At 37.2% G+C, this 27,386-nt stretch overlaps 1 pseudogene; it reads left to right on the top strand.

Moving 5' to 3' along the window:
- The window catches only part of LOC138385882 (transcription initiation factor TFIID subunit 10 pseudogene), a 30,597-nt pseudogene extending 5,236 nt beyond the window's left edge, over window positions 1-25,361 (top strand).
- Window positions 25,362-27,386: the final 2,025 nt, after the last annotated feature.

The following is a 27,386-nucleotide window of genomic DNA, read 5'->3' as shown; positions in this document are numbered from 1 at the left end:
CTGGATACTAGTAGCCAAGTGGCTTCTTTTCTGATTTTTCCAAATGGGTTTTTATTTCATGGGAACTATTTATGTAGATCTGTGATGAAGGCACTGGTTTGATGGAACCAGCAATTTTTCCTGAGATTATAGGATGATTTCTAATCATATGTTCATGGGAAGTGGCACCCCATTAAGGCAAAAGCACTCTAAAATGCATGCAGCTGTCTTCTTTGTGGATAGGCAGGTAATTAGCAGGTTTCCCCAAAATAGAATCTCCATCTAAAATAGATTGGTGATCATGCCTAGATAAAAGTTTGAGGAAAGAAATCCAGTGTTGGGTTTCCCCTGAGGTATCTATAGACAGAGGGGTGACCAAATATTATAAGAGACATTGGCCTTCAATTTAGCATGACAGAGATTGGTCAACTGTAGCTGATATAGTTCCTTCCACCAGGGTTAGAGGGAATCATTTTCTGATGGCATTTTCAATAAACATAACTTGGAAGGTCAATGTAAGGTTTCTTTGAAGTAGCCGGCGCCAGAGAAAGAAAGACAAACAGAATTCAAAAGGGGAAAGCAACGAGGCTTTATTAGGGCGCTCCCAGGCGAGGTTCGCGGGCCCCGTGAGAGAAAGGCCCGAGAAGTCGCGCGGCACAGAAGTTTGAGTGGGTTTTTATATGTCCTTAGGGTTGGGGGATGGGAGCTTCTTCGGCCAGGAGATGTTGGCGCCAGGAGTAAGGAATTTCTTTGTTTAAGTTTTGGGGAGGGTACCGAGAGACAGGAGGAGCCGCCTCTTTTTTCATTAGGGAAGGGAGGGGTGCCTGCCACCAGCCTTACAGTCATGATCTTTGATGTCTACGTATCTTGTGGGCTTGATGTTAAAACAATCTTTAGTTAATTTAATTTTTTCACAGAAGTTTTATAGGGCCTTTATAAAAAAGACAAATATCACCTTTAAGGAGACCTGGTTTATATGCTACTTTTTTTTTTTTAACAGTTTACTGGAAAGGTGAACCAAAGTCTTTCCTTGTCTCCTAATAATACTTTATGAAAATCTTATTTAAATGAGACAGCCAAAGTTTGTCCCTGAAGTTTTGTATTATTAATGTTAAAGCTAATTTTAATAAGACCTTACAAACAAATTTATCCAATCTCAATCAGCTTCGACCACACAAGATTTCTTTATACCTTTTATAATCTCTTATGATTTTTCCATTTTCTTTTTTTCTCTAACTTTCTATGCCCGCTCAGTTTATCTATTTAATTTTTTCTTCTTTTATTCTCTCAATTGAATTTAGCTTTTAAAGAACCTCTAAACTTGGCAAAGTTATTTTTTTTTTTACCGGAAATCACATCTTTTATTTCTATGTTTTATAATCTTTTGCACCAAAAAACACATTTTATTTTCTTTGTACACTTTGCATGTGGAATTGTTTCTCTTCTTCTCTCTAGTTTTAGTTACCATATGTTAGTAAGAATTTTAAGTCTTTTTTTTTTTTTTTTTCATCTTATTGTTATGGGGGATACAGAATTGCAGGTTACATACGTTGCCCATGTACCGCCTTTCCCCCCACGTCAGAGCTCCAGGCGTGTCTGTTCCCCAGGTAGTGCACTTTGCACCCATCATGTAGGTATATATCCCTCCCTTCCCCACCCCCCCTTCCCGAGTCAGCACCTTCAAGCGTTACCATTCCCCAAACGGGGCGCAATGCACTCATTGTGTAGGCATATCCCATCCCCTCCCCCACCCCCCACCTCAGTCTGATATCCGATTGGTGTCGTTCCCAGATATGTATTTAGGTGATGTTCAGGGAAACCAATTTTCTGGTGAGTACATGTGATGCTTGTTTTTCCATTCTTGGGATACTTCACTTAATATAATGGGTTCCAACTCTCTCCAGGAGAACCATAGAGATGTCGTATCTTCATTATTCCTTATAGCTGAGTAATATTCCATGGCATACATATACCACAGCTTACTAATCCAATCATGTATTGATGGGCATTTGGGTTGTTTCCACATCTTTGCTATTGTGAATTGTGCTGCTATAAACATTCGGGTACATGTGTCTTTGTTACAGAATGACCTTTTTTCCTTTGGGTATATGCCCAATAATGGGATTGCTGGGTCAAATGGCAGGTCTACTTGAATCTGTTTAGGATACCTCCATAATGCTTTCCACAGGGGTTGCACTAGTTTGCAGTCCCACCAGCAGTGTATCAGTGTTCCTGTCTCTCCACACCCACGCCAACATGTGTTGTTTTGGGTTTTTTTGATAAAGGCCATTCTCATTGGGGTTAAGTGATATCTCATTGTGGTTTTGATTTGCATTTCTCTGATGATTAGGGATGTTGAGCATTTTTTCATATGTTTGTTAGCCAAGGACTTTTAAGTCTTAGTAACTTTAATTCATTGTGAAAGCCTAAGAAGTAGGGACGTTTGACTGTGGTTGACTTACTAATACTTTATGAATATGCATTTTATAATTTTTATAAGCATAGGCTTTGTAATGGAATAATTTTTTAATGTGAAACAGCATATTTACTAACCAATCTAAATATATTTTGTCTCTGAAATAAGAAGCCTAACGTATATATATAAACTAAACTCATATTTAATAATTAATGTCTTAGCATTATATCTTATTTGGAATTGGTCTATATATTCAGTAAATATCCATCATTTAATTTAGCTTAACAAAACTCTAAGGGTATAGTTACCAAAAAGATTTCAAAAACATTTTTATGTAAACATATTATGAAACATAATTATTTTTATAAGTTTATTTATACATTTTTATTCCATTTATGTCTGTTTTATGTATTCATTGTTAACAATTATGTTTGTACAATCTCATCAGACATTAGACAAATCTAGCCGTCATCTCACATTGAACTTTTTATTAACCATTTTTATATTACTCTGTTAGGCAAGTGTCATAAAAGCAATAACCTAAAAGTTAAGTGCATGTATAGTTTGCTGATAAGTCAGAAGACATAGTTGCTTTTAGTAAACTAACAATATTAAACTAGTCATATTGACCAAAATATTTAGTCAAGTCACATAAAGTTGAAAAATATTTGGGCTTATTTTTTAAATTTATGAGCACTCATTTAAGTAAATTTGGTACCATGTAGACAATATACAAATGCATGTATAAATGTATACATTCATGTAGACACAATATATAACTTACATATGCACACATTCATGCATCTAAAAGCCAAAGAGAATGAGGAATTAATTGTAAAAATGAGTACAACTTTATCCCAGAGAGAAACTTGTCTACCCACAAATCTTATGATTCCATGAGGAAAAGGGCCTGCCAAAAAAGGAGAAGTCTGTTGGTGCCTTTTTTGTGTTTCTCAAGCAGTTCCTGGGCTGCTAGTGATAGAAATTTCTTTTAGGTCCCTTCACATGGTGTCAAAGGTGTCAAGGGGAAGGAGAGACAGAAGTAAAAGGATGGATAAGTCCTAAAAAGAAGTAATTTGAGAGGATCTTGTTTTCCAAAAGGCCAATAAAGTTTTACATTATCCTTTGCTAAAATCACATCAACAAGAGGAGAAACAGAGGAAGAATATACATTTAACAGATGTTTAAAAGAAAGAAGTTGACTGGAAACCTTTTATTGAGAGAACATAGGCCTCAAATAAATATATTAGTACATATATAGCCTAAGTGTTGGTTATAATTAAATGAACTTTTGAAAGTAGAGTTCTTAAAAAATTGTATCATATAAATAGCAATGATTTCTGTTTCTTGGCTTTTTCCTTTTGAAATTTGCACCAAGAAGGAGTTTTGGAGGTGGGGCTTATTTGTTTATGAGGGTAATCACTATTTAAACTGTATGTCTTAATAAACTGTTTCCTTTCTTTTTTTTTCATTTCTGATTGAGTTTATTAAAGTCCTTTCCTTTCTAGTTCTTGTCAATCTAGCAAGAGGGTTATCAATTTGGTTTATGTTTTTGAAAAACCAACTTTTTCGTTTTGTTGATCTTCTGTATAGTTCTTTTGTTCTGAATTTCATTTAGTTCTGCTCTTAGTTATTTCTTTAATTCTGCCAGGTATAGAGTTAATTTGCTCTTTGTTTTCTAGTTCCTTGAGAGAGTTTATTAGTTTGTTGATTTGTGAGTTTTCTGTCTTTTGGATGTAAGCATTTAATGTTATTGGTTTTCCTCTCAGGAATGCCTTTGCTGTATCCCACAGATTTTGATAACTTCTGTCCCCATTGTCATTTAGTTTGAAAAATCTTTTCATTTCCACCTGAATTTCTTCCCTGACCCAGTAGTCATTCAGGAATAGATTGTATAATTTTCATGATTTTGTGAGGTGGTTAATGTTTCTGTTGGAATTGGTCTCTAATTTTATACCACTGTGCTCTGAGAAGATATATGATACAATTTCTAGTTTTTCTTTTAATTTATTGAGGTATTATTTGTGGCCTAGGAAGTGATCAATTTTGGAGAAAGTTCCATGAGCTGATGAGAAGAACGTATATTTGGTTTTATTTGGGTGGAATGTTCTGTAGGTGTCTGTTAGACCCATTTGTTCTAGAGCTCTGTTTAAGTCCATTGTTTCTTTGCTTATTTTCTGTTTGGAGGATCTCTCCAATTCAGTCAGTGGGGTGTTGAAATCCCCAGCTACTATTTTCTCATGCTATTTGAATCAAACAGGTTTTGCTTTATGTATCTGGACTCTCCTGTGTTGGGTGCATAGATATTAAGGATCGTTATGTCTTCTTGCTGGATTTTTCCTTTCACAATTATATAGTGACCATCTTTGTCTTTCTTTTCTTTTGCTATTTTAAAGTTCGTGTCTGAAATAAGGATTACTACCCCTGCTCTCTTTTGATTTCCATTTGCCTGGAAATTTGTTTTGCAACGCTTGACCTTGAGTATGGAAGCATCTTTGTGAGTTAGGTGTGTTTCCTGGAGACAGCAGATACTTGGCTTATAATTACTTATCTATTCAGCCAGTCTATGTGTTTTCAGAGGACAATTTAAGCCATTCACATTGAGAGGATTGATATTTGGGGTAGATTTCTGTTTATATTATTGGGTAAATTTTTATTGTTTTGTTTTACCTTTCAAGCCATTGTTTAATCCAGGTTTTGGCCTTTTGATTTTGCAAGTGAATGTCTATTACACTGTTCAGTGTATATGGAGCTCTGAGTACTTCCTGCAGGGCAGGCTGGTCATCACACATTCCATCAGTGATTGCTTGTCTGGGACAGTCTTTATTTTTCCCTCATAGATGAAGCTTAGTTTATCTGGGTAAAAAATTCTAGGTTGGCCATTATTATGTTTTATTTTTATTTTTCAGCATATTATGTGGGTACAAATGTTTAGGATATGTATGTTGCCCCTGCCCCACCACCGAGTCAGAGCTTCAAGCCTGTCCATCCCCCAGACAGTGTGCATCGCACTTATGTATGTATATACCCATTCCCCCCCCCCACATCTGCTCAATACCAGATAAATGTTATTCCTATATGCGCACTTAGGTGTTGATCAGCGAAACCAATTTGATAGTGAGTACATATGGTGCTTATTTTTCCATTCTTGGGATACTTCACTTAGTAGAATGGGTTCCAGCTCTGTCCAGGAAAATACGAGAGGTGCTAGATCACCATTGTTTCTTTTTTTTTTTTTTTTTTTTTTTTGAGACAGAGTCTTGCTCTGTTGCCCGGGCTAGGGTGAGTGCCGTGGCATCAGCCTAGCTCACAACAACCTCAAACTCCTGGGCTTAAGCGATCCTACTGCCTCAGCCTCCTGGGTAGCTGGGACTACAGGCATGCGCCACCATGCCCGGCTAATTTTTTCTATATATATTTTAGTTGGCCAGATAATTTCTTTCTATTTTTAGTAGAGACAGGGTCTCGCTCTTGCTCAGACTGGTCTTGAACTCCTGACCTTGAGCGATCCACCTGCCTCGGCCTCCCAGAGTGCTAGGATTACAGGCCTGAACCACCGCGCCCGGCCGACCATTGTTTCTTATAGCTGAATAGTACTCCATGGTATACATATACCACATTTTATTAATCCACTCATGTATTGATGGGCACTTGGGTTGTTTTCACATCTTTGCAATTGTGAATTGTGCTGCTATAAACATTCGAGTGCAGATGTCTTTTTTATAGAATGTCTTTTGTTCTTTTGGGTAGATGCCCAGTAATGAGATTGCTGGATCAAATGATAGATCTACTTGTATCACTTTGAGATATCTCCATATTGCTTTACACAGACGTTGCACTAGTTTGCAGTCTCCCCAGCAGTGTATGAGTGTTCCTATCTCTCTGCCTCCAACCAGCATTTGTTGTTTTAGGACTTTTTGATGAAGGCAGTTCTCACTGGAGTTAAGTGATAGATGTCTCATTGTGGTTTCAATTTGCATTTCCCTGATGATTAGAGATGTTGAACATTTTTTTTATGTTTGCTGGCCATTATTCTTTCTTCTTTTGAAAAGTTTCTGTTCATGTCCTTTGCTCATTTATTGATGGGGTTGTTTGTTTTTTTCTTGTTGATTTACTTAAATTCTATATAGATTCTTGTTATCAGCCCTTTATTGATATGCAGACATCAAATATTTTCTCACATTCTGTAGGTTGTCTATTCTCTCTAATGATAGTTTCTTTGGGTATGCAGAAGCTTTTTAATATGATCAGGTCCCATTTACTTATTTTTGTTGTTTCTGTGATAGTTTTTGGGGTCTTCATCATAAATTCTTTTCCTAGGCTGAAGTCTGTAAGAGTATTTTCAACATTTTCATCTAGGATTCTTATGGTTTCACGACCTAGGTTTAAGTCTTTTATCCATTGTGAGTTGTTTTTTGTGACAGATGAGAGGTTCAGATCCTGTTTTAGTCTTCTACATGTGGCTATCTAATTTTCACTGGACCATTTATTGAATAGGGATTCCTTTCCCCAGTGTATGTTCTTGTCTGCTATCACATGGCTATATGACGATGGTTTTATGTCTGGGTTTTCAGATCTTTTCCATTGGTCTATGTCCTGTTCTTGTGACAGTACCACACTGTTTGTGTTACTATACCCTTGCACTATAGCTTAAAGTCTGGTGAATGGATGCCTCCCAATTTGTTCATTTTCCTTAAGGTTGGTTTTGTTATACGGGGTCTTCTCTTGTTCCATATGAAGCATAGAATTACTTTTTCTCAATCTGTAAAAAAAATCATGTTAATATTTTAACAGGGATTGTACTGAATCTCTAGATTATTTTCGGTAGTGTAGACATTTTAATCATGTTGATTCTGCTTGTCTATGAGCATGGTATGCTTTTCCATATGTTTGTATCCTCTTCTATTTCCTTCCTCAGTGTTTTGTAATTCTCCCTGTAGAAGTCCTTCACCTCCTTAGTTAGATATATTTCTAAGTATTTCATTTACTTTGTTGCTATTGTGAAAGCTATGAGTCTTTGATTTGGTTCTCAGTTTCACAGTTGTTGGCCTATGTGAAGGCTACTGATTTGTGTACACTGATTTTGTAACCTGAGACTTTGCTGAACTGATTTGTCAACTCCAGTAGTTTCTTGTCAGAATCTTTGGGGTTTTCTAAGATCATGTAATCTGTAAAGAGCAATAGTTTGACCTCTCCTGCCCCAATTGTGATTCCCTTGATTCCCTTCTCTTGCCTGATTGCTCTGGCTTAGACTTTCAGTACTATGTTGAATAGAACTTATAACAGAGGGAAATATTGTCTGGTTCTAAGCAGGAATGCTTTCAATTTTTCCCTGTTCACTATGAAATTGGCTGGGGGTTTGTCATATATGGGCTTTATCATTCTGAGGTAAGTCCCCTCAATGCCTATTTTCGTAAGCATTCTTACACAAAAGAGGGCTAAATTTTGTCAAATGCTTTTTCTGTGAATCTTGAGAGTATCATATGGTCTTTGTTTTTATTGCCGTTTCATGTATGTAATTAGATTAATAGATTTGCATATGTTCAACCATGCCTGCATCTCCAGAATGAAGCCCACTTGATCATAATGCATTATTTCTTTGAAGACCAGCTGAATTCCATTTTCTAGGAATTTATTGAGAAGTTTTTATCCATATTCATAAGGAATATTTGTCTGTATTTTTCTTCTTTTTGTTCTGTCCTTTTCTGGCTTTGGTATCAAGGTAATATTGGCTTTGTAAAACGTGTTGGGGAGGATTTCTTCCTTCTGAATGTTGTACAATAATTTCTGCAGGATACGCTCCAGTACTTTTAAGTATGGTAGAATTCAGGAGTGAAACAATGTGGTTCACGACTTTATTCTTAAGGAAGGTTATTTATTACTGCTCCAATACCAGTCCTGATATTGGTCTGTTCAAGAATTGTATATCATCCTGAATGAGCCTAAGGAGGCTGGTTTTTCTAAGACTATGTCCATTTTCTCCACGTTTTCATGTTTATGTGCACAGAGATTTTTAGAATATTCAAAGATGATATTTTGTATTTCTGTGGAATCAGTTGTAATTTCTCCTTTTTCATTCCAATTGAGCTTATTAGAGTCTTATCTTTTCTGCTTCTGGTTAATCTCGTAAAAGGCAGGTCAATTTTGTTTATCTATTCAAAAACCAACTTTCTGCTTCATTAATCTTCTGTATAGTTCCTTGGTTATCAATTTCATTTAGTTCTGTTGTGATCTTGGCTACATTCTTTCTTTCTGCTTGTTTGCTCTTCCTTTTCCAGTTCTTTCAGTTGATTCATTAGATTGTTGATTTGTTACCTTTCTGTCTTTTGGATGTAGGGATTTATGACTATGAATTTTCCTCTCAGGGTGCTTTACCTGTTTTCACAGATGTTGATAACTTGTGTCCCATTATAATTTAGTTGAAAGAATATTTTCGTTTGCATCTTAATTTCCTCCTTGACCTGCCAATCATTGAGCAGTAGGTTGTTTACTCTTCATGACTTTGTGTAGAGATGAGTGTTTCTGTTGTTGATTTCTAATTTTATTCTAGTGTGGTCTGAGAAAATGCATGAGAAAATAGAAAAAAATTTCTATTTTTTTTTAATTTTGGGGGATATTTTTTATGGCTCAGGATGCGATCAATCTTAGAGAATGTCCTCTGAGCTGATGAGCCAAAAGTATTTTTTGGTGTTTTTTGGATAGAATGTTCTGTAACTGTCTGGTAGGCCCATATGTTCTGGAGTTTTATTTAAGTCCTTTGTCTTTTTGTTTATTTTCTGTTTGGAGGAGCTGTATAGTTCTGTCAGCAGTGTGTTGAAGTCCCTGGCATTATGGTTGTATTATCTATGATTTTCTTTAGGTCAAGTAGTTTTAGCGGTATCAATCTGTGTGCTCCTGTATTTGGTGTATAATAAATATTTTAGATTGTTATACCTTCTTGGAGAATTGTTCCATTTATCATTATATAATGGCCATCTTTCTCTTTCATTACTTTTGTTGATTTGAAGTCGAAATTATCTGATATGAGAACTGTTACTCCAGCTTTCTTTGGATTTCAATTACCATACAATGTTGTCATTTGAACTTCAGTCTGGATGAGTCCTTGTGGGTTAGATGTCTTTCCTGAAGATAGCAGATACTTGCCTTCTGTATATTTATGTATTCAGCCAGCGTATGTCTCTTCACTAGGTAGTTAAAACCGTTCACATTTATTGAAATATTTGATTAATGTGGTGGATTTCTGTTCATCCTGTTGAGTTGAATGTTGTTGGTTTCTTTTATCTCTTAAGTCACTGGACTTCTACCTTAGCTTTTTGGTGATTTCATGTTGTTAAGTGTTTATCATGCTGATCTATGAATAACGAAGTTCTGAGTACTCCCTGCAGGAAAGGTCTTGTCTTGATGAATTCCCTCAGTGTTTGCATGTCTGAGAAAGACTTTATTTTCACCTCAAGTGAAACTTAATTTTGGAAAACACAAACATCTAGGCTGGGCATTATTTTGTTTTAGAAGACCCAATAGGGCCCCAATTCCTTTTGACTTATAGGTCCCAGTTGAGAGGTCTGCAGTTAGTCTAACAGGGTTTCCTTTTTATGTTACTTGCTCCTTTCACCTTATGGCTCCTAGGAGTATCTCTTTCATGTTTATTTTGGCTAGTCTGATGACAATGTGTTGTGATATTTTTGTCTCTTGATGAATCTCCCAAGGGTCCTGTGAGCTTCTTGAACCTGGATATCTAGATTGTAGCAGGGACATGAAAATTTTCCTTAATTTTACCCCCCAAATTATCCAACCCTTGTTTATTTTCTTCTTCACCCTCAGGAGTCCCTAAGATTCTTATCTTAGGCCTCTTTACATGATCCAATGTATCTTGTAGGCTTTGCTCATTCCTCTTTTTTCTCTGCTCTATCTCTGTGATTGACTTGTTTAATTGAAAGGTGTTGTTTTCAAGCTCTGAGTTTCTTTCTTCTGCCTGATGTAACCGGTTCTTAAGGCATTCCACTGTGATTTGTAGTTGGTTGAATGAATTTTTCCTTTCCAGAAACTCTGTTCGATTTTTCTTTAATTCAATATCTTTTGTAAATTTTTCATGCTGTTTTTGCATAGTTTTTGTGGTTTCTTTGTGTTGTGTTTCCATTTTATCTTGAATTTCATGAAGCTTCCTTCCTATCGATGTTTGAAATACTTCATAGGTCCTTTCAGTATTCTGTTTTTCATTGGTATCCATTACTAGGGAGCTGGTGTTCCCATTTGGGGATGATGCTTCACTCTGATTCTTCATACATCCAGAGTCTATTCACTGGTTCCTTCCCATCTGGAGTAGACTTTGCTTTATTTTGGATTTTCTTTTGTTCAGATAATGATATGCACAGTTTATTTTCTGAGTTAGTTGGTGTTTGTGAGTGAGAATCAACTACACCCTCTATGATTGAGTAAATGTTGTAACAGGAATGTGAGTTTATCTCCCTGTCAGTAGATGGTGTTTGCAGGAAGGAAGAAGGTAAACTATTGTTTTTGGATCCTGTGACCAGCTCTAGTTCCTCAGGAGAAGCCCTCCAATGCCCCAGGTGGTGGGTGGGGGCCCTGAAACCTCCTGTAAGTCATTTATTTACTACCATTGAAGAGGCAGGTGGGGAATTAGGCTGTGTGAGGTTAGGTTGGATTATGCTGTCCTCCAGTTCCACAATTGCGGTTCACAGATATGTATAGGTTAAAGGTCCATTCCATGCCTCTGGGTCCAGAAGGGGCTGAAGTGACCACATTCAACTATAGTGTCTTCTCTCTACCCTCAGGAAACACCACCAGGGGGACACTTCCCCTTGGGGAACACTGGCAGCTCAAGGAACTTTTGGATCAAGCTGAACTCTCTATTAAAGTGAATGGTGTTGTGGGCAGCTTCTATATGTCAGATGGATGCACCAGATGTATTTAGTTACCATGGGAACGAGTATGTATGCAAATTGATTCTCCCTGGTTCAGCCAAATCCAATTTGGCAGTGCTGGAGGGTAGGTTTGGAGGGGGAACATTGATAGACCAGTGTTTTCCTTTTCTCCTCCACACCCTCCCAATGGACATGGCCTTTCATTCACTGCCTGATTTTGAAACTAGGACCCTTCCCCAGTGCTTCTCATCCTGTTGACTGTGCTGTCAGCAGGCAGATGCACCAAGTACCTGTCAATGGGAAGATCACAACCTGAGGCCACGCTGCTGGAGCTAGGTGAATGTCCACCCGTGGCACTGAGAGCTGGGCATCTCAGCACAGAGAATTCCAGCATCAGCTATGCTGGCAAGAAGGGGCCATGCTCTTCCTGTAGCACTCTCAGGAAGAGTGAGTGCCAGGGAACTCTCCTCCTCTCTGAGTTGTAGCACCAGCTACACTTTCCAAGGCAGGCTTGGCTGGTCGTTTGCACCCCATTGGTGAAGGCATGCTCAGTCACTCAGTGCAGCTTTGGCTGGAAGTGTGCTACCCGATGCCCAAGGCAGTCTTAGTCACTCTGTGCAAGGTGGTTTGGCAGTTGCTATGGGGTGAGTGTGGTCACACAGCTATGAGAAGCTTAAGCCAAAATTACTTCCTGGGATGCCAGGAGTGTATCAGGTTCAGAGGAGGGGGTGTCCAGGTGCAGTGATGCTGGCTCTCTTGTTGCTCATAGCACACTCCCATGGGATGAGAGACATGCATCCTATTGCATGCCTGAGGCACCTGGATGGGGGAGGTCAAAATCCCTTACTTTTTCCCTGGTCTGCAGAAGTTCTGTGATTTTGTTTGTGCCAGATCCTACCTTCTATCCTCCTCTCTTCTCAGCTGCTCACTACCTGCTCTTAGTGTCCTGGACTCCACTTACTTCAGAACCTATGGTCCACTGCTGACCAGGAATCATCCTCCACTCCCATCTGTTGAATTCTCAACTGTTCTACTTGAAAGGTCCGACAAGCCTTGATTCTCGTCAGCCATCTTGAAGTCTCCTTACATGATTATTTCTCTCGCACCAATATAATACACATTCACCCATAAAGAGCTGCTGAAATTACAATTTTTATGACTACTCACCTAGTCAAGATAAAAGAATTATAGACCACAAACCAAGAAAACAATAAGTTTGAAACAAACTAGACATAATTTTTACTCATACAGGCAAGGAAACACATACAGAATTATTTTTGCAATGGATAAATCGCTAATTCGAATTTAAATAGTAACTCATACTGTGTTAAAGTGAGCAGAGTTGAATATTGTCACACAAAATTACAATGTATAGGTAAAAACAAAGATAAAATTAACTGAACTTATCACAAGATTTCAGGGAATGCAGAGGATTCACAAAACCTGTTCCACAGCAACAAAAAACATAAATCTGCAGAAATCAATGCTTAAGAAATGGAGATATTTGCAGTATCCGAAAAACATTAAAAATAATCATCTGAAACATCCCCTACAAACAAAGAGAAAACACAGACAACAAAATCTGCAAAATGACACTTGAAAAAACTGATATATTAACAGACATAAAAACTATAACAAGAACCCAACAGAAATTGTGGATCTGAAGAATACAATAACTGAGTTGAAAAATTCTCTAGAGAAGCACACTTAATGAAGTAGAAGAACCAGAAAGTTGAAGACATTTCATTTATAAATATTGAGTCATGGAAGCAAAATTTTAAAAGGGAGACAACTAAAGGTGGAGTATGGGACGTATTGGACACAATGAGGTGGACCAATATATCTAAGAAAGATTCCTAGAAGAAGAATATAGTGGGAAAATGGCAGAAAGATTATTTGGAGAATAAGGCAGCCGAGAATTTTCTAAATCCCAGAGTGACAAAAAAATACTACCAACTAAGAAGGCTTCCTCTGGGAAATATTTTTTCAAAAACAAGAGAAAGGCCGGGCGTGGTGGCTCACGCCTGTAATCCTAGCACTCTGGGAGGCCGAGGTGGGCGGATCGTTTGAGCTCAGGAGTTCGAGACCAGCCTGAGCAAGAGCGAGACCCCATCTCTACTAAAAATAGAAAGAAACTATATGGACAGCTAAAAAATATTTATATATATAGAAAAAATTAGCCGGGCATGGTGGTGCATGCCTGTAGTCCCAGCTACTCGGGAGGCTGAGACAGGAGGATCGCTTGAGCTCAGGAGTTTGAGGTTGCTGTGAGCTAGGCTGATGCCACGGCACTCACTCTAGCCTGGGCAACAGAGTGAGACTCTGTCTCAAAAAAAAAAAAAAAAAAAAAAAAAACAAGAGAAAAATTAAAGATTTTCCAAGTTAAGCAAAAGTCAATGGTGTTGTCACCACTGGAATAGGCCAGAAGAAAGGTAAAGGGAGTCCACTGTGATGAAAAATAAAATGATGTTGGGTAGCATTATAAACATTTAAAAACATAAAGCTCTGTGTTAAAGATAAATCTATAAACAGATATAGAATTCTACATGATCATGATGGTTCATAAACCCTCATAATAATTCTATAGAATTAAAAAAAACTGAAGGCATAAATGTGCAAAAAGCTGTTCTCATATATACAATATAAAAGGTATAATTTGTGATACCTGTGGCACTTTAATAAGAACATGTGGCACTTTAAGACAGGTAGGTTTTTTATTCACTTGAAGTGAAGCTGTTATGAGATTAAGATATATTGTTATAACATAGAGATTATTTAGGTAGTCTCCATTTCCTAATGTGGTCACAAACAGAATGCCTGTAGAAGGTATGCAAAAGCAAGTGGGAAAGCAATCAAGCATGTCACTTCAAAATCAAGGAAACAAAAATAAAGAGAATAAGGCAGGCAGTGAGGAACCATGTATCTACAGGGCTCATGGGAAAGAATTAACAAATTTCAATGGTAACTTCATATCCTTTAGAAGTTACTTTAAATATAAGTGGTTTAAACTCTCTAATGAAAAATAAGATGACTTTATCGATTAAAAACAAACAGCGTCCTACAATATGCCAACTATGAAAGCCTTCCTTTAGCTCTGGAAAGTCAAATTGGTTGAAAGTAATTGTAAAAAAAAAATATGTAAATAATTAGAGGAGGATATTTTGGCCATAATTAAAGGAAATATTCCTTTAAGTCAAAAACCATCAGAAGAGACAAAGACTGTTATAATGATAAAATGGGTCATTTAGCAGAAATCTATAGCACAGAATACACATAGAAGATATACATGCAATGCACATATTTTATCATAGATATTTTTAAATATATATTATATACATCATGGCCTTTAAATATATTAAGCAAATATGAACAAAAAGTGTGGACAGAAGTGTTGCAAGAAACACCTAGCAACACACTAATTATAGGAGACTGCAAGACCTCACTTTCAATGAGGAATACAAAAATTTGATAGAAGATCAATAAGAAACAGATAATGGGAAAAACATTATAGACCAGTTAGATGTGAAAGATATTTACAGAGCTCTTCAGTCAACGATAGCAGAATACACAGTAGTTTCAATCAGACATGGCAAATACTGTTAGGACACTTAAGTCTTTTTCTTTTTTTTCTGACAAAAAAGCAAATGGAATTTAATAGAGAAAGGATATTCTTTTCAATACATGGTCCCAAAACACCATGAAAAAAAAAAAAAAAGAATAGAGAAGAAAATGCATCTAGACACAGCCCTTGTATCCATCACAAACATTAACTCAAAATGGATAACAGACCTAAATGTAAAATGCAAAACTATAAAACTCCTAGAATATAGCATAGGAGAACATCTCGATGACCTTGGGTTTGGTGATGAAATTTTAGTTACAACACCAAGCACAATATATGAAAGGAAAAATTGATTAGTTGGACTTTATTAAAATTCAAAACTTCCCTGTAGAAGACATTGTCAGGAGCTTGAGAACACAAGCTATAGAATGGGAGAAAATATTTGCAAAAGGCATATCTTATAAAGGACTGATACACAAACATACAAACTCTTAAAATTTTGCAAAGAGAAAAAAATGGGAAAAGGTCTGAACAGACACCTCACCAAAGATGATATACAAATAGCAAATAAGCATCTGAAAATATGCTCAACATCGTATGTCATTAAGAAATTCCAAAGTAAAACACCAAAATAGCATTACTACTTACTCGAGTAGTAAAAGTCTAAAACATTGCTAACATTAAAAGGTGGTTAGGATGTGCAGCAAGACGAACTCTCATTCATTTTAGGAAATTGCAATTAAAACACCAAAATACCACTACTACTTAATTGAATAGTAAAAGTCAAAAATACTGCTGACACTAAAAGCTCGTTAGGATGTGCAACAATGAGAACCCTCATTCATCACTGGTAGGAATGCAAAATGGTACAGCCACTTTGAAAGACAGCTTGGCAGTTTCTTATAAAACTAAATATTCTCTTACCATCCAATCTAACAATAGTACTCTTTGATATTTATGAATACCTAAATGAGTTGAAAACTTATTTCTCCACAAAAACCTGTACATAAGCATTATTTTTCATGCCCAAACCTGGAAGCAACTAAGATGTTCTTCAATAGGTAAATAAATAAATAAACTGGTTATCCATACAATGGGGCATTATTCAGCAATAAAAAGAAATAAGCTATGGAGCCACAGATAGACATAAAGGAATTTTAAATGCATATTACTACATAAAAGAAGTCAATTTTAAAAGACTACATATTGTATAATTCCAACTTTGTAACAGACTAGAAAAGGCAAAACTAAGGAAATATTAAAAGGGTAAGTGGTTACCATGGGCTCAGGGGAACAGAGGGAATGATGAGTAGGATGAACAGAGTGAGCCCGGATGTAAACTATTTACTTGGGCTCACAAGGCTGTGGCAGAGTTGATTCATGGACTGTAACAAAGGAACCGCACGGCAAAGGAGCAGGATGTTGGTGGCAGGGAAAACTGTGCATTTGTGGGGGAAGGGAATATATGAAAACTCTATTTTCTATTCAATTTGTCTGTGAACATAAAATTGCTCTAAAAATAGTCCATGAATTTAAAAAGGTAAATATCAATGCATTAAAAGCACATTCTCATAAAGAAAAAAAACAATTTTTCAAAACAAATTAAGTGTATTTTTCTACTTTTATGCTTAATTTTTAAATATTATATTTCTTTCTGAAAAACAACAGTTTTCTTGCTTTATTTTTACTTTTTTAGTTAATAGACTATTTTGGGGCAATTTTACTCCAAAAAATCTGGAAAAAATGTATATTTTTAAGAAATAATTTACTAAAGTTGATTTTATAATTAAAACTTAAAATCATAAAGCAATAATCTTCTAGCAGTCATTTATCTCTATAATTATAACAAATTACTATGTCTTCATTTTTCAGTCAATTTTATATTAACCATATGATAGTCTTGATTCTAACAATCAGCATAATAATTTAAAGGCCTAGCTTGCCAAATCTAACCTTCGATTGTAATGTTTGACCTTCACTTAAAGATTTTTTAATATGTTGTTTAATAAAAATGTCTACCTTATCTGAGGATAATCTATTTACTAGTTTAAATTTTAATAAGAAATAAGATGTTTTTAAAGGGTTGGGTTTATTCCAAAGCCTGAAATATTTTAAGTCTCAGATATGATTCAGCATATGCCTTTAATCTCATTGCATAGATTTATATAAAATAAATTATATAAAATAAAATGCTAATTTTATTTATGCTAATTGACTTATTTTCTTATTAATTATATGGGTCAACATGGTTTATAGAGGGAGTAACAGCTAACTATTGAGCAAAAATAATACCTTTTTTCATAATTTCACTCAAGTATCTTACTGAATTAAAACACTTGAGAACAAATACTTTGCTTCTACTAATCACAAATCTCCGTTATCTAATAAAAGGCCTTAAATACCATATATTCACATATGGTCTCTTTCTCTCTGTCTTTCTATCTACTGACATATCTATAATGTCAAGATATTCAATAGCTACCAAGGGAAACTATATAGAGTAAGAGTTTTATGACTTTTAACCAATTTCTATCATAAATAAAATATTTTTACTTTTAGGAAAGTATGTGACCATAAGTACTACTGTAAGTAAATTCTCAGTGGGATAGAGATATTAAGGTAATATGAGAATTCATGGCTTACAAATGGGACTTGGAAAGGGTAAAATAAATGATGAAGAAAATCTTTGTGTACTTCACTGTCAAGGTCACAAGTTTAGGTTGGAAAGAGTTTTGAAATTGTACCTTAGACTCTTCTGTGTTCTACTGTCAAGATTATCGTAATTCTGTTGAGAACATCATATAAAAAATAATTGTTCAAGACCACCTGCACAAGAGCAAGACCTCATCTGTACTAAAAATATAGAAAGAAATTAGCTGGATAACAAAAACTATATAGGAAAAAAAGTTATCCGGGCATGGTGGCACATGATTCTAGTCGCCCCAGCTACTTGGGAGGCTGAGGCAGTAGGATTGCTTGAGCCCAGGAGTTTGAGGTTGCTGCGAGCTAGGCTGATGCCATGGCACTCTAGCCAAGGCACTCTAGCCCCAACAGAGTGAGACTCTGTCTTAAAAAAAAAAAAAAAAAGAAAGAAAGAATTGTTGCCATTTTAGTTGCTGATCTCAAATCATCTAACTTCTGGAAATGACACATCAAAAATCATCTCCACTGGCAAGCATTCATTAGCATTAAACAGAAACTATAATTTGGATGGATGCAATTTACCTGGATCCCTGGCTATTTTTGTACTTATCTTTTTCATATTTACCTATTTTTTTTAAAGTTTGAGTTAATTTTTTTTTCTTTTTTATTTCAGCTCATTATGGGGGTACAAAAGTTCAGGTTATATATATTGCCCATGCCCCCCCAACCCCCCGAGTCTGAGCTTCAAGCATGTCCATTCCCCAGGCAGTGCGCATCGCACTCATCAAGTAGGTATACACCCATTCCCGCCCACCAGCCCCCACCTCTGTCTGATACCCAATTGGTGTTATTCCCAAATGTGCACTTAGGTGATGATCAGGGAAACCAGTCTGCTGGTGAGTACATGTGGTGCTTAAGTCTTATCAACTTGAAGAAGGCTGAAAACATACAACATATATTTTTTGGCAAAAATGAAGTGGACCTAGAAATCAAAAGCAAAAGATAAACTGGCTAATACAAAAATATGTCAAAATTAAACAGTCTTAAATGTATTCATGCTCAATGGTCAGATGATTTAAAATTGTTCAGATGTCAATAGTATCCACAGTAATATACAAATTTAATGCAATGTCTATACGTTCTAATCATACTTGATCTGGAGATATATAAAGGAGTTGGAACCCATTCTAAGTGAAGTATCCCAAGAATGGAAAAATAAGCACCACATGTACTCACCAGCAAATTGGTGATAAGAATGTTGAGGTAAAAGTTCTTAGGACTCTAAACCACTGGGAGAGAGGAGATGGGAGGGGGGAAAAGGAAGAAATATTTGAGTTTTTTTTTTTTTTTTTACTTTTTTTTATTTCAGTATATTATGGGGGTACAAAAGTTCAGGTTATGTATATTGCCCATGCCACCCCCACTCCCTTGAGTCAGAGCTTCAAGCATGTCCATTCCCCAGACAGTGCACATCACACTCATTATGTAGGTATACACCCATCCCCTCCCCACCCCCACATCTGCCCGACACCCAATTAGTGTTATTCCCAAATGTGCACTTGAGTTTTTACTTCTAGAATTTTGGAAAGAGATGAATCCAGGTAAAAATAATTTAGGATAACAAGGTGGTTTGTGAATAAAAACTAAGTGCTTTGAAATAGAAAACAGTGTGTCACAAAGATGTTTAAATGTGGCTTATTTGTTTCATTTCAATGCCAGTAGCTTCATTGCTATAGAGGAAAAGCCTTAGAGCTCTTCTATTGATACTTTGGTTAGACTCTCTCTCTTTTTTTTTTTTTTTTATTTCAGCTCATTATGGGGGTACAAAAGTTCATGTTATATATTTTGCCCATGCCTCCCCATCCCCCCGAGTCTGAGCTTCAAGTGTGTCGATTCCCTAGACAGTGCACATCGGACTCATGTAGGTGTGCACCCATCCCCTCCCCCCACCCCACCCCCCCCAGTCAGAACTTCAAGCGTGTCCATTCCCCAGGCAGTGCGCATGGCACTCATCAAGTAGGTATACACCCATCGCTTCTCCCCAGCCCCCACCTCTGTCTGATACCCAATTGGTGTTATTCCCAAATGTGCACTCAGGGCAACCAGTTTGCTGGTGAGTACATGTGGTGCTTATTTTTCCATTCTTGGGATACTTCACTTAATAGAATGGGTTCCAATTCTCTCCAGGAGAACAAAAGAGATGCCACATCGCCATTATTTCTAATAGCTGAGTAATATTCCATGGTATACATATACCACATTTTGCTAATCCATTCATGAATCGATGGACATTTGGGTTGTTTCCACATCTTTGCAATTTTGAATTGTGCTGCTATAAACATTCGGGTGCAGGTGTCTTTTTTATAGAATGACTTTTGTTCTTCTGGGTAGATGCCCAATAATGGCATTGCTGGATTGAATGGTAGGTCTAGTTGAATCTGTTTAAGGTATCTCCACATTGCTTTCCACAGGGGTTGCACTAGTTTACAGTCCCACCAGCAGTGTGTGAGTGTTCCTGTCTCTCCGCATTCACGCCAACATGTATTGTTTTGGGACTTTTTGATAAAGGCCATTCTCACTGGAGTTAAGTGATATCTCATTGTGGTTTTGATTTGCATTTCCCTGATGATTAGAGATGTTGAACACTTTTTCATATGTTTGTTAGCCATTTTTATATCTTCTTTTGAAAAATTGCTATTCATGTCCTTTGCCCACTTTTTGATAGGGTTGTTCGATTTTTTCTTACTGATTTTCCTGAGTTCTAAATAGATTCTTGTTATCAGTCCTTTATCTGATGTGTAGTATGTGAAAATTTTTTCCCATTCTGTAGGTTGTCTGTTTACTCTCATGACTGTTTCCTTGGCTGTGCAGAAGCTTTTTAATTTGATCAGGTCCCAACTACAGACCAATATCCCTTATGAATATAGATGCAAAAATTCTCAGTAGACTCTTAATTCACTTAAAAGTTAGAATAATTAAGCCTCATGACATGAGGGATGTGCCTTTGCAATTGGGAAGTGCTGTACTCACTTTTCAGAATATTCAAAAATTGCAAAAGAATGAACAAATATATTATGTGAATTGATTGTACCTTTATACACAAAGTATATAAGTACTTGTGAAAATTTTTCCTCTGCTTGGTGGTTTAAAATAAGCCTGTGAGTGATTTTACAAAACAGTTAGTAGATGAGTAGCATAGGATGAGAGTCCAAAATAGTCTCTTTATATCATTCTTTAGGATGTACAACACATTTTCATGTACATCTTATTTAGCCCTTCCAAATACAAATAAAGCCTGTGTATATTCTCTCTATATTTCTGATGAAGAAACAAGGACTTAAAGATCTGACTGAAATGACTGTGTAAGACAGCTACTGAACCACACTAAAGTTCTAAGTCCTCAGACTGGGGTGGAGGTGGCAGATATGCCAAATTTGGTTCTTAAAAAACTTTAAAAGCTGAGGAATGCATCATATCTTTTTTTTACCCATCTATTTTTTAAAAAAGTTTTTAGAGACAGATTTTGCTATGTTGCTCCACCTGGCCATGAACTCCTAGCCTCAAGCAATCCTCCCTCTTCAGCCTCCAAAAGTGATGGGTTTATTGGTGTGAACCACCATGCCTGGCTTGCATTGTTGGAAAGTACTTAGGTGTATAGCAATGGATTTGTAAAATAAACTGGTATATCCACACAAAGGAGATCTATGAGCTATAAAAATAATAATATCTCTCTTTACTGCTATGGAGTCATCACTAGGATAAGTTATGTGAAAAAGCAAGGGGGAGAACATACATTAACTTACATGAAAGAAAGCAGGGGAAATATGTGTTTGTTTATTTAAAAAAACACTGAAATGAATTTTTGTGTGTGTATGACTGTTTTGCTCTTCACTTTAGTGGTAGCCAAAGTGAATATTTGCCCAAGATATTGTTTTGGTATGAGTTTTCCAATGAATGTCAAATATTTACTTTTTGCTTTTGAGTTAGTGAAACCTTTGTTTTTTAATTTATTATGCATTATATAGTATATATATTGCTCTTGCATTTCATTCACTCCTCATAATGTTTTTATTTAGGTGGTATAGAAATTATACCTGTTTTACATATGACAAGACAGGCTCTGAGAAGTATAAATTGAGTTTCCAAGATTTTAAATAAGACTTGGTAGATCAAGAATGTAACTTGCAGACACATGGCATATAGGAACAAAATTAATAGAATCACTTAAAGGGTCTCTTTGGATATTACATTTTTTCTCACCTTTTTTTTAGTGTATTAAAGTAATTAAGCTTTAGGTTAAAACAGTAACATTAGATAATAAATGAAACAGAGGTACCAGTAATGCAGAAATGTTCTTAAAAGTGTAAGAAATGGAGTTAAGTACTCTTAAGGAATATATGAAGGATGAAGGGCATATTACAGTATATGAATTGTCACAGCTCAGTCACAGTCACTAAAACAAATTGAGGATTAAAAATGTTAAGGCAAGACTGAGAGTTGATGGAGAGACAGATAAAAAATTGAGAGACTTAAAATATTTGTGTTATGGGCCATAAAACTAATACAATGTGCAGTATAGGAATGACAGAGCAGGTCAGTAAATGCAATGAGCCTTTACATAAATGGGTACCCAGCAGTTGGCCCAGAAATGGCTTCTATTTAATTGAGATATGCTGCAATGAATGTTGAAATCAATCTCTTTCTCTGAAATGTGCTGGTTCTTTGATTAATTTCTTGGTCACTGCCCTCTCCTTTTAATATTTTGCAAGGAAAATTATTTCTTGATAGTTTACAATTGTATAATTTTAACACTGTTGGCCTTTAATAATGCATTTCATTTATTCTAAGGTACATATATTTTTACATTTTAACATCTGTGCAATTGAGATGGATCTTACAACTAATAGAATCTTAGAGGAAATGCAGTATTCAGTGTTAGTGAGGTGTCTTATGGACTTTTTCCTCTGAGGGATGTTTACCTTAATTAATTAGTTTATTGTTTCCTCTCATGACAACTTTTATTACCCTATATGATGGCAAAGCTTGTCTTATGGAAATTCAATAATCTGTTTTGTAGTCTCACTTAAATAGGAGATTATCCCACTTTGGTGACCTGCAGGCATAGGTAGGATCAAAATATTTTAGAAGCCATTCTATGGCCTGCTCCAGAAGATAATTTTGATGAATCCCCAAATTAACCATGCTGTGGGAAGAAAAACATGAGAGTTTAGCTTTGGATATTGAGGGCAAAATTAAAAACCTCACTTTCTGTTATGACAGTGTTCCTGTAGATTAGAAAATTAAACTTTTTATGTAGCCCTCTTAAATCTGCCATGATGAATATCCCAGATACATCACAGCTAAATAAATGAGTTCATTTATTGAATGGAGTTAAAATTAGCCTTTGAATATCTAAAGAATGCTTGCCAAAAACCACCCTCTTTGTTTTAGCATATTTGATATATTGAGCTGGTGTCTGACAGTAATTGGCCACAGCATCACTTGCTAGTTGAGACTGATCCTGAAATGTGCTAGTCATATCAGCATAGAGGAGGGTGATAGTGTTCCTATTTGATAATTACAAGGAGGAGGTCATGTATACGATTCATCTAGTTGCATCAGATTATTTAGGTACAAGTTAAAAAAAATAAGTTGCATAGCCTAGTTTTAGTCTACATGTATGGAAATATTCAATCACGTTGCCTTTCCCAGTAGAATTTTTATATTGTTGCCATTATATTTCTCATATTTATTACTACAAACTTCTTTCAAGACTGCTAAAAGTGATTAAAAGTAATGTATAGCGGCCGGGCGCGGTGGCTCACGCCTGTAATCCTAGCACTCTGGGAGGCCGAGGCGGGTGGATTGCTCAAGGTCAGGAGTTCGAGACCAGCCTGAGCGAGACCCCGTCTCTACTAAAAATAGAAAGACATTATATGTTCACCTAAAAATCTATACAGAAAAAATTAGCCGGGCATAGTGGCGCATGCCTGTAGTCCCAGCTACTCGGGAGGCTGAGGCAGTAGGATCGCTTGAGCCCAGGAGTTTGAGGTTGCTGTGAGCTAAGCTGACGCCACGGCACTCACTCTAGCCTGGGCAACAAAGTGAGACTCTGTCTCAACAAAAAAAAAAAAAAAAAAAGTAATGTATAGCTATTTTTTAGACAGAATCTCACTCTATCATCCAGTCTGGAGTGCAGTGCTGTAATCATAGCTCACTGCAGCCTTGAACTCAATTGGCTCAGATGATCCTCTTGTATCAGCCTCAAAAAGTGCTGGATTACAGGCATGAGCCCGTATGCCTGTAATCACAATGTGTAGCTGTTTTTAAAAGCATCTTTTTCATTCTTCTAAATTATCATGTCTTTTTCCTCTTCTTCCTCTACAGATTTAACTTTGGAATCAAATCCAGCTGACCATCCAAGGGCAGGAGCAATTTTTCTGAGCAAATCTAAAATGGATGGTAAGACAATATTTTTTCCTCCAAGAAAAGACTAAAAACTGTTTTTGTTTTATGGAATGCCTTATAGAAAGTATTTAGAAGAACTCATAATTACTTTAAAATTTTCAACTTTTCTTTTATTCACCTGTCATTTTGACATTTGATACACTTGCCTTTAGTTGTCACTGTTTCACTGAGAACATCTAGACTTTCTGTTTATACAATTTGCCACCTCTTTATGAACACAGTTGGCCCCATGATTTAGAAGTGGTCATAGATTTATCCTCATCTCTCCATATTTCTTTACCCTTCTTGCCCTGCTCCAAAGAACACACTGTAAAGATGAACCATAGGATTTAGCCCGCAGGTAGGTTTTTATTTCAACAAATGATAAAAACTCAGTTGTTTACATGTGGGGATTGAAACTGTGATTTTGGCCCCTTTTAACACAGTGATCTAACCAGGTGATCCTGTCACATCCACATCTGTCCTGCTCAGAAATTTAAACTATGAAACCTTTTCACCCTAATGTAATATAAACATGCCCTGAGGTATTTCCCAAAGGTTAGCCTCAGCAAGTGAAACTACTGCCAATTTTCCAAGTCCTGCTTGTTTTAGGATGAGAATCAGAACCCTAGGATTGTTCTGCACTCCTGCTTATTTACCTTAATGTTATGTTAAACCTTAGTTTATTTGCTAAAAAGCCATCTACAACCAGGTTTTTCAGTTGATCTCAGCAGCAAGAATACAAGAAGTGAGGGTTGTATTACATAAGAATATTAGAAGTCGGCCTCTTCCACGGATCATAGGAGCTGCAGCGGCTCTAACGCAGACCGAACTGGCTCCGGCCTCCGCCGCTTTGGCCCCAGGCCCGGCGCCCCTGGTCCCGGCTCCCACAGCGCCGCCCACTGGTGCCGGCCCGCCGCAGAGAACAAGACCAGCCCCGCAGGGCCAGCAGAGGGACTCGGAGCTGGAGCCGTGGCTGGGGGCACGGGCTCTTGGCTGCGCAGGCGGGACCGGCCCAGCGGGGCGGCTCAGGTGTGGGCGGGCGGCACGCGGTTTACCTATTGCGGAGCGCCACCGGCGGAGACGCGAAGCCTGCGGTGTCCAGCCCGCCTCTGGTGGACTTCTTAATGCAGCTGGAAGATTACTCGCCCAGGGTCCCTGATGCAGTGACTGGTTACTGCCCGAACCCTGCTGGCTTTGAGGCCTCAGACCCACACATAATTCGGCTCATCTCCCTAGCTGCCCAGAAATTCATCCCAGATATTGCCAACGATGCCCTACAGCACTGCAAAATGAAGGGCACAGCCTCGGGCAGCTCCCGGAGCAAAAGCAAGGACCGCAAGTCCACTGGAACCACGAAGGACCTGGCCCTGCCCTCAGCGAGTATGGCATCGATGTGAAGAAGCCCCACTACTTCATCTGGGCCACCTGACCTAAATGTACTTCTCTGTCCCATGTCCCCACACCAGCCTGTTTTCATAATAAACTGGATTGTGACCAAAAAAAAAAAAGAATGCAGCACAATAAAAAACAGGGGTTTCTTCTTTTTCCCTATCCTTCAGAAATGAAAAAATGGGGTGTCTGTCTATACTGCATTTTCCATGGTTTGTGCGTACTTTGCCTGTCTTGAACCAATCATTTCTGGTTAGGATCGCTGTATTTCTCCGTTTCTTGCAGAGCCATGAGCTTCTCTCACGTAGAGTGTGTGGAAGCAGAAGAAAACTATCCCATCATCCTGTCTCTTCAGTGGTGAGAAATGTGTGCCTAAAATGCCATCCAGCCTCAGAGGAGGAGGCAGTGTGGGAAACAAAGTGAAGCCAAAGTCCTTCTTGGAGCATTTACTCTTCTGACCTTTGTTACAACAAAATTATTTTGTGTTCTGTAGGTACCATGTTCAATGCAGGTAGCACACTCATTTTAAAATTTCAATGTCAGCTAGGTTACTTTCCAGTTATGTAAAGACCAATTTATTTTTCAGTGACATATTAGTAGATCACCAATAAGGATGCTTCCAGGGATTCAGATGCATCTAGGGATTGGTGCCTGACCAGAGATTGGTTCTTAAGAGCTGTCCGCTGGTAGATACTGATAATTAAAGTAAACTGTGTGTCAATGTAGAATTAGAAGATACTACTGGGTAGTGGTTCAAATATGCAACAGGTTTACTTTTTGATTAGCTAAATTTCTCATCTGGCCTAATTTGTTTTGCTCCTTTGTACATGGGGATTCTTTCATTTGTATGTAATAGATTTTCATTTATTTCTTATTTATTTTGAGACAGGATATTCCTCTATGTGACCCAGGCTAGAGCGTAGTGGTATCATCATAGCTCATTGCAACCTCAAATTCCTGGGCTTGAGCAATCCTCCTGCATCAGCCTCCCAAGTAGCTGGGACTACAGGCATGCCTGGCTAATTTTTCTAATTTTTTGTAGAGATGGAGTCTCCCTGTTGTTCAGGCTGGTCCCAAACTCCTGGCCTCACGTGGTCCTGCTGCCTCAGCCTCCTTTGCAAAGTGCTAGGAGTACAGGTGTGAGCCACTGCATCTGGCCTGCATATAATAGAATATCTGTTAAATCAAAAAGTAAAACTAACATTTTAGATTTTACTTTATGACATTCATCTTGTGAGATGATTTAAATTATAAAGTTTGCAGAAAATTATTTTTAAAAGAATGGAATTTTTTTTTTTTTTGAGACAGAGTGTCGCTTTGTTGCCTGGGCTAGAGTGAGTGCCATGGCGTCAGCCTAGCTCACAGCAACCTCAAACTCCTGGGCTTAAGCGATCCTACTGCCTCAGCCTCCTGGGTAGCTGGGACTACAGGCATGTGCCACCATGCCTGGCTAATTTTTTCTATATATATTTTAGTTGGCCAGATAATTTCTTTCTATTTTTAGTAGAGATGGGGTCTCGCTCTTGCTCAGGCTGGTCTTGAACTCCTGACCTTGAGCGATCCACCCGCCTCGGCCTCCCAGAGTGCTAGGATTACAGGCGTGAGGGGCGCCTGGCCAAGAATGGAATTTTATCTGATTTTGTATATTGGTAATTCATCAGATAATTAGCAACTACTTTTATTCTATGACATTTGTATCAGAATTGATCAGTTTTGTTATTTTGAGGGCAAGAAAAGAGGAAGAGCAACCATTTAAAGCATGTAAGTAAACAGTTGAAAAATTAAGACATTAATAGTTTGAATTAAAAGTATGTCTGTCATGATTCCTTAAAAATATAAAGGGGACCACATACTGTTAGCGTGGAACTCTTTTTTGTGGGTTTTCTAAATCTCTTCTATTTTCTTAAATATCAAATTTATGTGGAAAAGCCTTTGACTGAGTGGTGCCAATTTTTTAAGGCTTTCTAACATTTCAGCTAAATTTCAATAACTTGGTTGTGGTATAAAGATCTGCCTTAAACATTTTTGCCTTAATTATTCAAACTTATTTTTTAATAAAAGTAAC

This window comes from Eulemur rufifrons, chromosome 7 (genome assembly GCF_041146395.1).
Source record: "Eulemur rufifrons isolate Redbay chromosome 7, OSU_ERuf_1, whole genome shotgun sequence".
In the NCBI taxonomy this organism is placed as follows: domain Eukaryota; kingdom Metazoa; phylum Chordata; class Mammalia; order Primates; family Lemuridae; genus Eulemur; species Eulemur rufifrons.
This window is presented reverse-complemented; position numbering and strand designations above follow the sequence as displayed.